Consider the following 12909-nt stretch of genomic DNA (forward strand, 5'->3'; position numbering starts at 1 on the left):
TAGAAATACAACTTCCGTACAAGTTTGTACTTCTACCCCGTGATCCAATCAAAATATTAAATCCTTCTTTATTCTTTTGTCGTCTCATTGTAAAAAGATCCCTGAAATAAATACAAACATGCATTTTTTATTTGTTTTCTTTTTTTTTCTTTTTTTATTATTTTTTTATAACATAATAAAAAAACAAGCACAAACACACATTTTTTATTATATTATATTTTTTTTCTTTTTCTTTTTCTTTTTCTTCTTTTTTCTTTTTCTTTTTTTTTACATCCACAATACAAATTATAAAATTCAAAAATAAATAAAAATTACACCAAATAATTCCAAATTTACAAAACAATACTAAAAGCTCCAGAAATTGCAAGGGAACCACCGAAACTGCAGGAATTCACGCCGCAGGAATACTGGTGGCGCGTGTTCCAACGCGCCGCCGTCACTGGCGGTGCGTGGGTTCACGCGCCGTGAGGCAAACAGCCGGCCGGAACTGGCTTCTTCTCCTCCGCAACGCCGGCGACGCCGTAACCTGCAAAACAACGAAGAAACGCAACACAGGCAGTTGATTTTAGATTTGTTTTAGATCTGTTAACAGATCTCTGTTCCCTTTTCTTCCCAGTTTGTTCTTTCTTCACACCCACAGCCGTCGTTCATCACCGTTGAAGCTACGGTGGAGATGGCTGCTTCGCTGATGGTCTTCACTCCAGTCGGCGGTGGCAGTCTGGGATGGCTGCTTCGCTGGCGGTGCTTCGCCAGTTGAAGAGGGAGAGGCTGGACAGGCGTTCGGCCGTCGCGGGAGGCCGGATCTGCAGATCGAAGGAGGGGCGTCGCCGCTGGGCTGAAGAAAGGAGTCAATCGCTCGGCCGTCGCGGGAGGCTGGATGGCGCCGAAGGAGATGACGGAGGCCGCTGGATGCAGTGGAAATCGGTTGAGATAAGGGGAAGACGCCGCTGCTGATGGCGAAGACCGGCTGAGAGGAGAGTAAAGGAGGCTGCCTCTTGCCGGTTGTGGGGGGAAGATTGAGAGAAGATGAGGAGCTGGAGTGGGTTCCTTGGCCGGCGAGAAAAGGAAGATTATGTCAGTTTTTGGGAGAGAACCAGCTGCGGGTTGAAAGGAGGAAGGAAATTTTTAACCGGGTGGGGGGCGGCGGCTTCCCTTGAAAAAATGGGTTTAGGGTTAGGTTTTTTTGTATTTTTTTTAAGTTGTCAAAATTGCCCCCCCAGGTTTTGAGTTAAAGGTTGCTATTTATAGGCAGAGTAGTTTTTCGGGCTTCAAAATTGGTCCCTCAAGTTTTGTGTTTGGCCCCTAATTTCAATCAATTCACTTGGTAAAAATTAAATTGGGTCTCTTAAAATTCTGATTTTTCAATTAAGTCCAAATTAAGCTCCCAAACTTAATTTTCACCAATTAAGCCCTCCAATTAATTTTGACCCGCTTAAAGTATAATTAAGTCCTTGCACTTAATTAAATCCTTCAATTGGACCCAAATTAATTCTTGAACATAATTAAAATTCAATTTGGCCCATGATAAAATCAAATTGGCCCATTAAAAATTTAATTATGTCATTGGACTTAATTTTTATGCCAATTCGTCCAATACTCATTTAGTTTGACCTTTGAATTTGCATTTTTCTATTTTTGGGCATAACAGCGTACACTTGGCCCTTGAAATTCTTCCGAAAATTGCAGCTTGATTTTCGCCTATTTTTGCAGCCTTTCTTGGTCGGCTTTCTCCGCATTGTCGGCCTTTATTATTTTTTCATTTTGATTTTTTTGATTTTTTTTTATTATTTTTTTTGGAAAAAACAAATTTTGGGGAATCACCCAAAATTGGGTGATGACAGGTTGTTTATAGAATCTAGCGATGGAGGGTTGCTGGAAAAACAAGATTTTGATTGTTTTTTTTTAACTAAAAATCCATTTTTCAACCCAAAAACACCTAGAAAATATAGTAAATATCTTGATAAATCTATTTATGGTCTTAAACAACTAAAAGAGGCTCAAAAATCTAAAATCAACTTAAACCTGAAAATCTTCTCGCTGAGAGAATCTACTTTATCAAGCAAGGAAAAGGAAATGAAAAAACACTCAGGTGAAACTTTCCTGATCAAATAAAATCCATTAACACCAAGATTGACTATTTTGGTGGTCCGAATATAAGTCAACAATAAGATTTTCTCTTTACACCAAAATCCAGCAAGTCTCTCTCTCCTCTCATAAAAAAAAGGACTAAAATAATAAAAATAAAGTTTGGTACTAAAATTTAATTTGTAACAATTAAAGAGACCAATCACTTATTAACTAAAAAGGATTGGGGACCAAACTAAGCTTTTCATATGAAATTTGAAGTTGCCACCTATTTTCTCCATATTTTTCACTTTGATCCTCTTTCTTTTAATTCAACTCTTTCTTCATAAAAAAGAAGCAATTTGGTATTAATTTGGGCTCAAAAGGATGCCATAGTGCAAAAAAAAAAATGAGGATCAAATTGAAAATTTAAAAAAATTAATTGTTTCAATTTATAGTGATTTGCACAATGCAAAGTGAAGAGAAAAAACACTTTGATGTGTTGATTGAAATTGACAAGTGAGTTTACTTACATATTGTTATATTGGTTTTGAGTCCAAATAGACATTTAAAAAGGGAGTTTTTCATGAATGCAACCCTTCATGTATTCAATATGAATGATGGGAGATTTTAATGTCTTGTGAATGCATTCATTTATATATGGATGATTTTGCTAAGTAAAGGAAAATAAAAACTGATTGTATATATGAGAATTACACTCTTTCTCTCTAGTTGCTATTCTGTACATATCCTGATATATATATAGTATTACAGTGATAACTTCTAACGTATACATTGATGTGGCTGGCAACAGCTGTAGATTTTGAATTCATGTGATCATATCTTCCAGCCATTTATCTGCTGCTGCATTCACGGAGGATAAGTTGTTGCTGCTTCAATCACTGGTGGATTAGAGTCCTGATCTTCTGCAATTCTTGTTACTGCATTCACGGGTGGATCAGAATCTTCACCCTTGAATTCAGTAACCATTGCTTGATCTTCTACACGCCCCCTCAATCTGGAGGGTAGGTCACGAACATTCAGAGTGCGTTGAACCTGGCTGAATTTAACTGGTGGCAAAGGCTTGGTAAGTGCATCAGCTAACTGATCTTTACTGGAGATAAATTTAACCACGAGTTCTTTGTTGTAAACTTGGTCGCGGACGAAATGAACATCAATCTCGATGTGTTTGGTTCGTGCATGAAATTTAGGATTGGATGTCAGGTAAGTTGCACCAATATTATCACACCACAAAGTTGGACTATGCTGCGGAGGCAGACCAAGTTCACAGAGTATGGATTTAAACCAAATGAGTTCTGCAGCAGCATTTGCAATTGCTTTGTACTCAGCTTCTGTGCTGCTGCGTGCTACTGTAGGTTGTTGTTTGCAACTCCAAGAAATTAAGTTGGAACCCATGTAAATACAGTAAGCACCAACGGATCTGCGATCATCTCTGTCGGCGGCCCAGTCAGAATCGGAGAATGCCTGCAAGGTGAAATTAACAGTTTTGTTGATGAACAAGCCAGTAGAGATGGAGTGCTTGAGGTAGCGGAGGATACGCTTGACAGCCAGCCAATGAGTGTCCAGAGGATTGTGCATAAATTTGCTAACTTTATGAACAGCAAACGCTAAATCAGGTCTTGTGAAAGCCAAATACTGCATGCTACCTACTATACTGCGGTAAAGATTGATGTCTTCAAATGGAGTACCATCAGTAGAAGTAAGGTGACAGTTAGAGGCCATTGGACTGGTGCAGGGCTTAGCATTCTCCATTTTACTTCTTTTAAGTAAGTCAGCAATATATTGGCGTTGAGTTAAGTAGATACCATCTGTGCACCAAAGTGCTTCTACACCAAGAAAATAAGTGAGGCTGCCTAAATCTTTGACAGCAAAGGTGGTTTGCAGAGAATGAATGATGTTATTGATGACAGATGCACTGGAGCCAGTAATTAATATATCATCTACATAGATTAGAATGTAGATCACATAATTTAATTTCTGAAGCACGAATAGAGATGTATCTGCCTTACTTTCACGGAACCCCAGGGACAAGAGTTTGGTTGAAAGTTTGAAGAACCAAGAGCGGGGTGCTTGGCGTAAACCATAAAGGGATTTGTGCAGTTTGCACACATGGTTGGGATACTGAGGATGAACATAGCCTTGTGGTTGAATCATAAACACATGTTCATGCAGGTCACCGTGCAAGAAAGCATTTTGCACATCCAATTGTTTGATAGGCCACTGATATGTAACGGCAATAGAGATGACTAACCAAATGGTGGCATGTTTGATGACTGGGCTGAATGTCTCAGAGAAATCAACCCCTTCTTGCTGATGAAAACCTTTAGCTACTAACCGAGCTTTATAACGCTCAATAGCTCCATCCGCCTTTCTTTTGATCTTGTAAATCCACCGGCATCCCACAATATTTGCATGTGTGGGAGGTGAGACCAAGGACCAGGTGCCATTGTGAATTAAAGCTGAGAACTCTTGATTCATGGCCTCTCGCCAATGTACAGATTTGGAGGCCTGACTGTATGATGTGGGTTCTGTTGCTGTGGGACCAAGCGCTGCTGTCAAGGCTTTTGGTAATGGATAGCGAATGAAATCATCACTTGATTGTCTTGGGCGATGAATATTATTTTTGGACCTTGTGACCATAGAGTGATTGTTGGGAGGAACTGGCAGATGGTTAGCATGAGGAACTGGAGCAGTAGCTGGAGAAACAGTGGGAGGCAGAGCTGGTTCTGTTTCTGTAGAGGGTGCTGGAGGCGAAGCCTGATCATCTGTTCCTACAGGAATCAACATAAGAGGTGCAGGTGGTGTGCATGCAGGAATATGGTTAGGTTGCAACTCATTGGGACATGGGAATTGTGGCACGGTAATCTGAGGAGGGAGAGACACAGACATGGAAGGAGAAGGTTTATCACCCACGGATACAGTGGTGTGTGAGTAAGGGAAAAGAGTTTCATCAAATATAACATTGCGAGAAACATAGATTTTACCCGTAGAGAGATCTAGACACTTGTACCCTTGATGACAAAGACTATAACCAATGAAAATGCAGGTTTTTGATCTGAAATTGAGTTTATTCCTGTTATAAGGTCTTAAGTTGGGCCAGCAGGCACAACCAAACACACGCAGAAAACGATAATCAGGGATCTTATTATGAAGAATTTCAAAGGGGGATTTGCGGTGTAAAACAGGTGTTGGAAGTCTGTTTATGATATAGGTAGCGGTTTGAAAAGCATCTTCCCAATATATCATAGGTAAATGAGAATGAGCTAACAAGCTTAAACCAACTTCGACAATGTGTCGATGTTTGCGTTCAATAGAGCTATTTTGTTGGTGAGTGTGCGGGCAAGCTAGACGATGATTAATACCATTTTGGGAAAAGTAAGTGTTTAGTCGTCGATACTCCCCACCCCAGTCTGATTGAATTGCTTTTATTTTCCTGTCAAATTGTTTTTCAACATATGTCTGAAAATTTAAAAAGACATGTTCAACATCATATTTAAGTTGAATAGGAAATAACCAAAGAAACTTGGAATAATCATCAAGAAAGCTAATGTAATATTTAGCATCGGTTGTGGAAGACACTGATGCAGGTCCCCACACATCGGTGAAAATTAAATCCAAAGGATGCAACGAAATAGAAGTAGAAGTTTTAAAAGGCAAATCATGGCTTTTTGCCATTTGACATTCAGGGCACACATTGTGTGTTTTATTTTTCTCTACGGGAAAAGACAGGAGGGATAACACTTGATTGACCACTGGAGTAGATGCATGGCCAAGTCTACGATGCCATTCATAGGAACGAACACAAGAAAAGGCTTGAGGAAGACTGGAATTATTGGTGAATTGATAGAGTCCATCATGAAGATAACCTCGATGAAGGATGTTGCTACCCAATTTTTTACCCATGTTTTGATAAATTTTCAGAAAAAATCCAAAAATAGCGAAAAACATTGAAAATCCAAAAAAAAATACGTTTTAATACATTTGCATCGTTTTTAGCATTTTTAGCATCGTCTCAAAAGAATTTAAATTTTCAAAGATATTTGGAACGCGTTCAACTTTTAACGTGTTATTTTTAAAATCATTGATTTTCCTCGTTGAGTCGATGTTGATATTGCTCGTTTTAAAAAAAAAATACAAAAAAAATTAAGAAAAATCAAATTTACAAAAAGAAAGAAGTTGAGGGACCAAGTTTGGAAACCTAGCAACATTTTTCCTATAAATACTGGTCTCCTTAACACACTCAAGAGGGGGGGCAATTTTGACAACAGCAGAAAAAAATACAAAAAATACCTAACCCTAAACCCATCTTTTTCTCTAGAGCCGCCGCCCCCCCGGTTGAGAATTTTCTTTCCCTTTCACAGCTGCTGCACCACTCCAACCGGCGCTCCATTTTCCTTTCATTTTCCAGTCGGTTCCCCGATTTTCTTCTCCACAGCTGCCCAACACCCTTTCCTCTCTCCCAGCCATCAAACCACAGCCATCCCCACCTTCACCTGCCACACACCAGGTCTTCTCTCTCTCAGCCGACTTCCTCTCCTCCCCCACGACCAACACACGACCGCCCACAGAGTCATCAGCGCCGGCCTCCACCAAGCCACACCGCAGCAGCCGATCCCCTCCACCACCAGCTTGGGAGACGCCATCCTCACCTTCCCAGCAGGAGTCCCCTTCACAGCCTCCTCCCACCGAAGAACCCAGCGGCGGCCGACAGCAGCAGCACCCACAGACGTCGTCCCCTTCCTCATCCATCGGCTCTCCTTTGCACAGACCGGCCTCCAGCAGCAGTCCCCGCTGTCTTCTTCATCTCCTCCCACCAGTCTTGTAGCGGCGGCTCCTTCCCATCACAGCAAGGTCACACGGCAGCAAGCCACCTCGCCGTCTCCTTCAACCAACGCCCACAGACCAGCAGCTCCATGGTCCAGCGACCGGCCACTTGAAGAAGAAGAAACCGGATCTGCAGTGAAGCAAAACAGACCGTTGCTTGCGTTTTTTTGTGTTTTGCAGGGAGTGGTGTACCTCACTTCCGGCAGGGAAGGGAAGAGAAGGAGAAGGCAGGGCAGATCCGCCCGTTTCTGGCGTTGCCAGCGGCGGCCCGTGAACCCACGCGCCGCCAGTGACGGTGGCGCGTGGGGAGACGCGCCGCCACTGTTCCTCCGATTCCAGAAGACTTCCTTGGCACTGTTCCGGCTTGGCAGATGGCAATCCCTGTAATTTCATATTGTTTTGAGGCTAATTTTTGTAATGTTAAATTGTTTAATGTATTTTTTTGTTTAGTTTTGAATTTTTGTAATTTGTAATGTGGATGTAAAAAAGGAAAAGAAAAGAAAAAAAGAAAAGATATAGTGAAAGTGTATGTGTGTGTTTGTATTTGTTTTATTTTTTTTTTATGATGAAACTGCAAAGATTAAAGAAGAATTTAATATTTTGATTGGATCACGGTCAAGAATTATTAACTTATACGTAAGTTGTATTTCTAATGTCCGATGAAAAAACAATTATTAAAACTTCTTTAACACATCAAAGTCATGAAGCAGCTTACCTCAGGTAGGGTGTGTTAGGGGTGCTAATACCTTCCCTAACCACAACCAGTCCCTTACCCGCGAATCTCTGACAAGACCAGTATATCCAAGTTTCCTAGTAACCTTTAATTAAATACTAGGTGGCGACTCCAACGAACCAATTCAAGCAAACGCAATAACAATGATAAAATCGCCAGCCGACGCCGCGCGGATTTTTTACGACGTGCGACAAAGGACATTCCCCGAGTAATCCTTCACAAGAAAATAATATGAGTGAAACTCAAAATACACGTTATTGTCAACACAGAACTGATGCACTGACAATAAATTTTTATGTATTTCAGGAACAAGAAGAACGTTCTTAAGAACAAAGGTAGAAGAGGGAGTGGAAATTTCGGAGGTCCCAGTTTTTGAGATTTGCAAACCTTGGCCATTTCCAACTTGCACACTGTCTGCACCAGCATAGTCGGATTTCTGAAGAGTCAAAGTGTTAGCATCATTGGTAAAATGATGTGTGGCTCCTGTATCTGCATGCCAGGCAGTGTCCCACGTATTGTTTGAATTGCTACGCATAGCGACAAGACCGTGCTTTGTTGCTAGAGGAGATGCTTCCTGGTAAGATAAATCAAAACGAAAATAACATTTCTTAACAGAGTGTCCGATCTTACCACATATCTGGCAAACAACAGCTGGTTGATCATGATTCTTATTGCTGGAATTATAACCACCACGACTAGCACGCCCCCTGTCATGAAAACCACCACGCCTTGGAAGATTGTATTGTCGATAGGCAATATTGGCAGAAGGTTGCTGGATGACAGGGGTGAGTTGATGTCTTGACAGGCGCGCTTCAGAAGTCAGTAATAGAGAATAAATTTCTTCAAGGGTAATGGCATCAGTACGTGCTGATATGGAGGCCACAAAGCTGTCATATTCATGGCTGAGTCCTGCAAGAATATATGTTATAATATCATCATGATTCAGTGGTTGTCCAGCAACGGCCATTTCATCCGTGAGTCTTTTGATGTAATGGAAGTAATCAGTGGCTGTTTTGCTTCCTTTCGTTGCAGTTGCAAGTTGTGTGCGGATTTGCAGAATGCGCGCACGAGAATGAGAGGAGAATGTGTCATCCAACGCATTCCATACAGCCTTGGACGATGTATAAGTGACAACCTGAGCAAGTATTGGCTCTGACAGAGAAGTCATAAGAGTACTTAGAATAAGATTGTCCTGATGAACCCATTGAGAGTAGGCTGGGTTTAGACGTTCAGAGACAACAGAAGTCTCAGGGTGAGTAACAGAAATGATTTTAGGTGGTTTGGGAATGCTACCATCTATATAACCAAAGAGATCTTGACCTCTGAAATATGGTATAAGCTGTGCTTTCCAGAGAAGGAAATTGTCATGGTTGAGTTTGACAGTAGCAACAGAAGGCATGGAAATGACAGAGGAGTGGGGTGGAGTTGCAGGAGAATTTGAGGAAGACATTTAGACGTTAGTCTTTTAGGGCTCTGATACCATAAAGGAAAATAAAAACTGATTGTATATATGAGAATTACACTCTTTCTCTCTAGTTGCTATTTTGTACATATCCTGATATATATATAGTATTACAGTGATAACTTCTAACGTATACATTGATGTGGCTGGCAACAGCTGTAGATTTTGAATTCATGTGATCATATCTTCCAGCCATTTATCTGCTGCTGCATTCACGGAGGATAAGTTTTTGCTGCTTCAATCACTGGTGGATTAGAGTCCTGATCTTCTGCAATTCTTGTTACTGCATTCACGGGTGGATCAGTATCTTCACCCTTGAATTCAGTAACCATTGCTTGATCTTCTACACTAAGAATTGATTGGTAAAAAACTTAATTTCGTTATATAAAAACCGAAGAGAGAAGAATAAATAGCCAAGAATTGATATGCAAAAAAATAATTTGTGTGTGTATAAGCTAATTGAAATGAAGATTAAAATAAAAAAGACAAAAAAAGAAAGAAAGACTAAATTATGTTAGTGTTCAATATATTTTTTCTTATTTTATTTTTTTTAATTGGATTACCTTTGTCTTTCATGTCAAGTAAAATTCTGGTATATAACACTAAATTAAAAAAAAATAAGAGGTGAATTAAAGGTCTAACTAAATGAAATACAAGTACAAAGACTACATTTGATATACTCAGCTCACAGCAAATTAAAATTTCAAGGCTATTCGTATCTTGGAAACACAATCTCAATAATCTTAATGTGAGGAGTGATTTCTTTTCTATTATTTTTTTTTCTTTGGATCAAAAGGGTCTTATTGAATTATTATTTGTTAGGTAACTAAGATTTGTTGATGTGGAAAAATAGCACTAAGTTTTTGGCATGGCCATCGGTGAGAATCAAAAGCAGCAGCAATCCATCAGGATCATCACCATCCTATCGCTTTGCCGTACTGTTTATCTTCTTGATATTGTTCAAAGGAACGCAAAAAGACATTCCAAGTGTGAAAGTATATTATTGTCATAAAATTTTTCAAACTACCAATATAGAGAGTGAATTAAAGAGCAAAAGGAAACATCTTTCTTGTTCCCTTCCCCTTCTTTACATGGCTTACTCAATGAAAAAGCAAACACGCCATTTGATTTTCATTCAGTATGAGAGTGAGAAAGAGAGAGGCCAAGGTGGTCCTTTGAATATTTTCTTCTTTTTTGTCTCGCTCACTGGGGCAAACCATCTTTTTCAAAATTTTGAATAGCATGCCATCAAAAAGAATTTTGTTCAATCCCAATCCCACATTGTCTGTAGAACTATTTACTTTTGACTGTACACTTTGTTATTTTCCAATCCCTCCCCAGTTCTGCAACCATTTCTCTACTTTCTATGCTCTTGGCTTACTAAAAACTAAAGAAAACACATTGCTCCAGTTCCTGCCTTCACTCTTCAGATTGCTCAACAAATCCCTTGAGACCTTCTCCATAGTTAACACATCACATAATGGCTACTCTAAAAAATTTAGCCATAAACATTGAACACCTTAAGCAATCAACGTCCCTTCCTTCACAATATGCATCACCCATAAATCTTTCTTTTGGGATGTCGCCGGGAGTTTAATCTCCGAGTGTAAAAATTATGTATAAATTTCCATTCTTTCTTTCCATCCATTACTTGTCCTCTATGAAGATTCTATGTATGGAATCTCGGAATCTTTTCGAGCATAACTTGGGATCAACAGCTGAGATCATAGACGTGGGATTAATTGACAAAATTTATTTTTAACCATCAATATTGAATAATGGCTTATTTTATAATATAAATTATGTTTGAAATAAAATTGATAAAATTAAAAGACATGAAACACAATTAATGATGACATAGTATATTTTGAGACTAAATTGAGGTTTTTCAATTACCTTTAAACATATCTTGGTTTTAATAGTGGACGGTACATCCTTTGGATTTATTAGAAAAAACATGCAATGTAAATTTAAAAAATATATATATTTAGTTTTCTAATACACATAGTAATAAAAAATTAGATGATAGTAAAAAGAAAATAAAAATTAATCTGAATAATTGGTATCAGTTTCTATTATGATATATCTAACGAAGAAGTTCAAAGAATAGAATGAAGTAAAACATTCTTAATAAAAAAGAAAAAAACCACAGAAAAAAATAAAATATGTTTTTAATAAATATGAAAGATGGATAAAATTAGAGAACAAGAAAGAGAAATAGAATCTCTTTGTAAGAACTTCTAAAAATTTAATTATAATTTAGTATTTCTTCCTTATAATTATTCAACGCTAGGTTTTAATATATAATTAAAGAGTCTCTCCTGAACCAGATAATAAAAAGATTGTATAACTCTTTTGTATGAATTGTAAATCTAGGGACTGTTTTGGTCCCTGACTTCGTTGATTTGATTTGAATATATTATTTATAAATTAGATAAGATTCAAACTAAGGGGATTAAAGTGTAAAATAAAGAAAAACACCCTTGGCAATCTAAAATAATTGAAGTAATGAATGCATGAAGCAAGATAATTAGTGGTTGAATACAGATTATAACTAATTATTTGTTCTGATGAACATTACCAAATACAAAAAAAAATGTTTCTAAAATAATAAGATATGAATTAACTATAGGCGGCAAATAATTAAAAGAGATATAAATTTTGTGATGAGTTATGGTTAATGCAGAAGCAAATAAAAGAGGAACAGAAATTATAGGCAAATATTGTATCTGGGGTAGTGTTTCTCACTGCGATTAGAAAATGTTTTTAAATTTTTTATTATTATTTTTTTATTATTTTAAATTAATATATTTTTAATATTTTTAAATTATTTTAATATGTTGATATTAAAAATAATTTTTATAAAATAAAAAAAAAATTATTTTAATATATTTTCAAATAAAAAACACTTTAAAAAACAATCACTACAAACTTTTAAACACTTAATTAAAACCTAACCTTACAGCTTCTCTCTCCATATATCGTCTTCCTCTGCTTTTGTCATGGCATCAACTCATCGAGTACAGGTAGAGATACTTGAGGTCTGTCAAGTCATCTCGTCCTTGAACTCACTTGACCCAGCCACCGAGTTATCTTTTCTGCTCATCCTTTTTCCTACAAACTCACCAAGGCAACACCAGATTATTTTAACTAAGTGATCCTTCCAGGTAGCCCCAGGCCACATTAATTCTGTTTTTTTAAAAACAAACTCGGCTTAGTTATTAATAACATGTTGCATCCACAGTCTTACCACTATATTATAATTATTTAGGAGGATAGTTGAACCATACTTTTTAAAAAAGTTAATTTTTTTTAATACTTTTTAAACATGTTATTATATTCATTTCTAATTTAATTTTTATCATCCATTTCATCGTTTTATTTATTTAATAACTAAATTTTTAAGTGAAAGCATATAGTCTTACGATAAAAAGCATTTTTTTGAAATAAAATAATATTAAATTAACCATGCTCAACATTGTTCAAATTATTAATTAATTATAATTAACTCGAGGCCTTTAGAAGAAACAAAATGGAAAGACAAAAGTATCTTCCCCACAACCATAGTTGGGATTTTTAAAAAATTAATTTTATTTTTAATAATATTAAAAATAAACAACCAATAATAATATAGTTGGGATTTTTAAAAAATTAAGATGATTAAAAAATCGTATAAAAAGCAATTTGAAACCAATTAATGTTAAAAACAAAAAAAAACAAAATGAAACATGCCATGAAAACAAGAGGGTCTTATTGAATTATTATTTGCTAGGTAACTATATAATATAATCTGTTGATGTGGAAA

General features: G+C 37.3%; 1 protein-coding gene and 1 non-coding gene across 3 annotated transcripts in view; one reads left to right on the top strand and one right to left on the bottom strand.

Moving 5' to 3' along the window:
* The window catches only part of LOC133668355 (disease resistance protein RUN1-like), a 41957-nt gene that overhangs the window by 13321 nt on the left and 15727 nt on the right, over positions 1-12909 (top strand). The gene's annotated exons all lie outside the window — the stretch shown is intronic.
* Positions 8455-8591, bottom strand: LOC133668861 (small nucleolar RNA Z247). Its single transcript, XR_009833815.1, has one exon. It is a non-coding gene; the product is annotated as a small nucleolar RNA Z247 (small nucleolar RNA).

Source organism: Populus nigra, chromosome 11 (genome assembly GCF_951802175.1).
Source record: "Populus nigra chromosome 11, ddPopNigr1.1, whole genome shotgun sequence".
NCBI classification, from domain to species: domain Eukaryota; kingdom Viridiplantae; phylum Streptophyta; class Magnoliopsida; order Malpighiales; family Salicaceae; genus Populus; species Populus nigra.